This window comes from Pinus tabuliformis, chromosome 2_1, assembly GCF_031772625.1.
Source record: "Pinus tabuliformis cultivar Carrire ecotype Pingquan chromosome 2_1, CPIR1, whole genome shotgun sequence".
Classification (NCBI taxonomy): Eukaryota; Viridiplantae; Streptophyta; class Pinopsida; order Pinales; family Pinaceae; genus Pinus; species Pinus tabuliformis.
The window spans coordinates 27,356,660-27,362,885 of NC_142299.1; positions in this window are offsets into that span (position 1 = coordinate 27,356,660).

Consider the following 6,226-nt stretch of genomic DNA (forward strand, 5'->3'; position numbering starts at 1 on the left):
AGTGCTCCATATGGATGTTATGCTTCTTCATTGCTACTTCTAAGACTTCCATCTTCTTAAAGCATTTGGATTCTAAGTGGCCATCTCGATTACAAAAGTTGCAATGTCTATCAGTCTTCTTCCCTTTGTTTTTATTTGCCTTATCATTTTTTTGAATTAATTTTTCATTTTGAGACTGAAATTGCTTAGGACCCTTGTTTGCTTTAGGACCTTTCTTTTTAGGATACTTCTTCTTAGGATTCTTTGAATTTGGTTGTTGTTGGGCAGCTAAGACTTTCTTAGAAGAGTTTCCAAGATTAATAAGACCAAGATGTAAGAGTTTTTCTTGTTCTCTTTAATAAGAATCACAAAATTCATCAAAAGAGGGGGACTTGTAGTCTTGTCCTTGAGAAATAAAGACTTCTCTAGTAGAATTGAAGGTGGAAACGAACACAGAGTAGGTTGGTCCCAACTTAGTAAGAATGGAATAGTTAAGGCTACCAAATTCTTTCTTAACCTTAACACCTTCCAAGAGAAGTCTAAGGGTCTTGAACTTGGACAAAAAATCTTCAATGGAAGAAAAGTTATTGGGGTCCAACGTAAGCAACTCATTTTTGAGATGATGGGCTTTAATTTCATTTTTAATTCCAGAAACTTTAGTGAGTTGTTTCATTGCTTCATTAGGGGTATCAAGTTTCTACAATATGGAATCTAAGGTATGGAGAAATAGACATCCCTATCAACCCACATGCTTGATCTTACCTATTTTCCCATTTTGCTACCTTATCTTCATCTTTAGGTTTAGTTTCTTGGCCTGAGGTTATTCTGTAAAGACCTTTACTTCTAAGTAAATCCACAATGTAGGACCACCATTGGAAGCAGTTGGTGCTCTCAAGAATAACTTGGCATGGAATTTCCATTGTAATAGAAAATAAAGCTGTAGATGTTGAAACTAAGTGTTCCAATGAAAAGATCTCAAAAAATTAGGTCGATAAAAAAACGGCTCTAAAAAAAACTTCTGGATGAAGAAGTTATGGCTTTTTTGAAGAAACGTTCTTGAAGATGTCGGCGAAGTGTGTGAATGTGCGGAAGTGAATGATAATGTTAGATTTAAACCACCCCCCCCCCCTCCAAACATAGTCTAATTAGCCCACTTTAAAAAAAGATTTTATGTGACCCACTTTTATAAATAAGTGAAAGTCGATTGGAGTTTGGCAATGAGGGAGCTCTGCAAGACTGTTGTGGTCATCCATGGAGGCCTCGGGGGCCATAACCCCAGGGATTGACTACTACAAATTACGCACTTCGCTGACCTGCTTCACAATTCAGCCCCTTCCTGCATGGTTACACCATCCCTGCTACATTCATTTGCTTTGAGACTCACCGTGAAGCACACCTGGTAACCTAGCTCCTAGTTTTGCTGCCTCCGCGACATCTGCTGTTCAGCTGACCGTGACTGTCGGTTCCGATGGAGATGGACGACATAGACTACGAGGCAGACCCCAACCCCGACCAGGATATCTGGAAGCACCACCGAACAGGGATGGGCTCTGGTCCCTTTGCTGCCAATCTACGATCACTGACAGCTGCCCAGTCTGTTACGTTTTGTTTGAGCCCGTCTGATAAGCATCCTACGCCCTCCATTCAAATTGAAGATTCACCCGGCTTAGACTGCCCTCCACTCTCTCCTACAACCTTAAATCTCCTGGGTACCTGCCTCCAACCCTCTCCTATGTTTGAGCAGATCAATAACTTTTTAACTTTATATGAAGAGTTTTCTAACAGTTACATAGATGTTGATACAGACATTAACTCTAATCAAATAGATGAGGTAGAAACAAACATTTTAGAAGAAAGTTCAATTCAAATGCTTCATCCCACAAAATTCACACAGAAGGAAGTTCAAGACCTAAAACAAATGGACCTTGATGAGATAATTGAAGAAGAAACATAGGTTATCAACTTAAAAGACAATCATCTGCCTAAAGGATTAACTCTTCTAGAAGACCTTTTTGATTCCAATGACATTCCTAAGAAACCAAAGATGGAACCATTAAAAGCAGATATTGAGGAATACAACTTAGGTACAGAGGACAATCCAAAGATGATAAAACTATCAAAATCTTTACCTCCTGATCAAAAGTTAAAATATGTTGAACTCATGAGAGAATTCCAGGATGTCTTTGCCTGGAGTTATGAGGATTTGAAATCATATGACACCTCTATTATTCAGCATACTATACCTCTGAAAGAAAACCAAAAGCCCTTTAAACAAAAACTCAGAAGAATCAACCCTGTATTACTACCACTAATTGAAAAAGAAATTAAATGTATGTATGAAGCAGGGATTATTGCCCCTATTAGATTTTTAGAGTGGGTATCTAACTTAGTGCCTACTAGGAAGAAAACTGGGGAAATAAGATTATGTGTTGATCTGAGAAATGTGAATAAGGTCTCCCTTAAAGATAACTATCCTTTACCCAAGATGGACCATATTTTGCAAAGGGTAGTAGGTTCTTCTAGAATTTCTCTTTTAGATGGGTTTTCAGGATATAACCAGATCTTGGTTCATCCTGATGACTAAGAAAAAACTTCTTTTACAACAAAATGGGGCACTTTTATGTACCTCAAGATGCCATTTGGACTAAAAAACGCAGGAGCAACTTTCCAAAGGGCAATTGACATTGCATTTGCTAAAGAAATTCATGATTTTCTTGTTATATATCTGGATGATTTAACTGTTTTCTCTAAATCAGATCAGCAGCATTTGGAACATCTCAAACAAGTATTTCTAAAATGCAAAAAATATGGTATTTCTTTAAATCCAAAGAAGTCCTTGTTTGGTATGGAAGAAGGTAAGCTTTTAGGTCATATCATTTCCAAGCATGGCATTCGAATTGATCTTGCCAGAATTGAAGCTATACTATAGATACCTCATCCAAGAAGTATTAAAAAACTTCAAGTTTTCTTAGGGAAGATAAATTTTTTGAGAAGATTCATATCTAACCTAGCTAAACTCATTAGACTACTAAATGACATGCTAAAAAAGGATTCAAGTATCAAATGGACAGTAGAAGCCAAACAATCATTTGAAGAAATCAAAATGGCTTTAACAAGAACACTGGTCCTCACAAGTCCTCAATTTGATAGAGACTTCATAATTTTTTCTTTTGCCTCAGAACACACTATAACAACTGTTTTATTACAAAAGGATGACCAGGGATGTGAAAAACCTATAGCATTTTTTAGTAAAGCACTCAGAGATGCATCATTAAAATACAAAATCATGGAGAGGCAAGCTTTTGCACTTGTAAAAGCCATTAATGACTTCGGAGTCTACATATTATATTCTCATGTGATAGCTTATGTGCCTAATGCAGTTGTCAAATACATCTTAACTCAGGGTGGAATTGATGGAAAAAGGGGTAAGTGGATTGCTACCATCTTAGAGTATGATATTGAAATAAAACCTAAAAATTTGATAAAAAGATAGAGATTGGCCAAACTCATGGCAGAAACCAATTGTCAAGCCCTGGACATAAATGAACTGGATGACGAATAGGAGATGGCAACTCCAAAAATCAGCCAGGCCTTTTCATACTCACCTTGGTATGTTAATGTAATTTATGTTTTACAAAACCTGCAAGCTCCTCCAAGGTTGTCCAGAACAAAGAATAGGATTTTAAAAATGAAAGCTTCAAAATTTTGTATCTTAGATAATGCTCTTTTTTGGAAAAATCATGAAGGAATTTTATTGAATTGTTTGTTAAAAGATGAAGCTGACAAGGCTCTCCAAGAATTTCATGCAGGAGACTATGGTGGACACCTCTATTGGAAATCAACTGCAGATAAAATCCTAAGGGCTGGATTCTATTGGCCAACCTTGTTTGCAAATGTGAAGAAATTTGTCACTTCTTGCCATAAATGTCAAATTTTTGAGGGCAAGAGAAAACTATTACCTTTACCCCTGAAACCCATTTCTACCAAGAAACCTTTCCAACAATGGGGTCTTGACTTCATTGGTGAAATCCATCCTCCCTACTCTGGCCAACATAAATGGATACTCACTACCACTGACTATTTTACTAAATGGATAGAGGTCATCCCCTCCAGACAGGCCAATGATACAGTGATCATAGGTTTCTTAGAGACCAATATATTGTCCAAGTTTGGCTACCCTACTAAAATCATTATTGATAATGCTACAGCTTTCAAATCAAAGAAGATGATCAATTTCTGTAACAAGTACCACATTACACTGGGCCATTCCACAGCCTATTACCCTCAAGGGAATGGACTGGTTGAATCTTCCAAAAAGAGTCTAATTAATATCATTAAAAAACTATTAGAAGAAAACAAGAAGACTTGGAACAAGAAACTGATAAATGCATTATGGGCAGACAGGCTTACAACCAAAAAATCCATTGGAACCAGTCCTTATGAGTTAGTATATGGCATGGAGGCTATTTTTCCTTCATCATTGGGGGTTCCTGTTATGAAACTACTCCAAGAAGCTCAAGTGGAACCCAATGATATTCAAAGAAGGATAAACCAGACTATCAATTTGCAACAGACTAGAGAGGAGGTGTACCAAAGATCCCAAGTATTGCAGGAGAAGCTTAAGAAGATATTTGATAGAAGAACCAAGGTAGAAGATTTCTACCTTGGAGACAAAGTGCTAAGATGGGATTCCAGAAGAGAGGATAAGAGGAAACATGGGAAGTTTGACTTCCTATGGAAAGGACCATACATCATCTATTCTTTCCAAGGAAACAATACATATTTTCTTAAAAACTTAGATGGTACAGTAGCAAAGGAAGGACTAGTCAATGATCAAATGTTAAAACATTACTTTGATCCTACATACTAATGTCACCAGGTTCTTTTTGTACATATTATATCCTTTGTAATGTCCCAGTTTTCATTGGACAGTAATATTTTGGAGTTGAAGCCCAAAGAGAAGGCCCTAAGCTTCAAGAGTATCACTTTCATACATACAATGAAGCAGCAAGCAGAAGAAGATTATAGAGCACAGTCAAAGTCATTTAGAGGCCATCTGATCTACTGTTCTTGACTTCCCACCAGGGAAAGCCATCCCCAAGTGGAGCCACTATTATGCCCCTATACCAATAGGTGTCATATATCATGATTGACTTGGTTTAGCTTTGAAATATGTTCATACCTTTACTTGTTGCAAAGGTTTTCCATATTTGTGAAAAACTAAAAAAAAAAAAAAAAATGTAAAGAGGGTATACCCTAGGAAAAGAATCAAAGGGTGAAAAGAATAAAGAAAAGGTCAAAAAAGGAAAGAAAATGAACCCCAACAAAAAGAAAAGACCATGAAAGTGTGCAAGTCTAAATGCCACTACTTTTTTACTTTTGTATAATAAAAAATTGTGTGCAACTTGTCACCTATGCCACAATTCATGAATAGTCAAACAATTTAAGCTTGGCTAATTCATTTTTCAATTTCATGTTGTAGAAATAGAGAATAAATATCTATTCAAACAATGTAATCTTGGTAGATAAGTAGATAGGTAGAGAGAAAAGGAGCTCAATAGTTTAATCTGAGCCCTTGGATGTAATAAGTGTAGACTTAGATAGGCATTACCATGTAAAAGAAAAGAAAGTTTGATAAGGGTTTGCCAGTCTAAGTGCACCCTAATAAAGAAGTAAAAATGCTAGGTTAAGTAGGTAGGGTAACTAGATGATGGTTGTAGAATAACATGTGGTGAATGATGAGTTCAAAATGTGTAAATCGTTTTACTTTCATCATAAGGCAAATGACATATATTACATGGAAGGCACATCAAGCAAGCAAAGTCAAAATAATTAACTCCCCTACTCATTTCCCTTAAAATTTTCACTAATTTCCTCTAAGTACCAAGGTATTTATTAAATTTGAGGGGCTCAGAGCATTTCTCTGACTTCTGGAGGGACTGGACCCTCGACCCAATAATTTATAATTCCTAGGTACTTAAGCCCATTCATCAATATTATATCCCTTCATAAATCATTCATTCTCCTTCATAAGTTTTTTTCCTAAGTAAAATCCTATTTTAATTAGGGAAATTAAAACATTTTCCATTAAAAGCCTCATTTTTCACTTAGCCTAAGTTTAAATACACACATCAAATGTTTTATACTTAGCGCTCTTCCGTTCATTATTTCATATTAACTATTAACTTGTATAAATACGTAAATCCCCTATGAAAATCTATCGATTCCCATATTACATTAACTATGT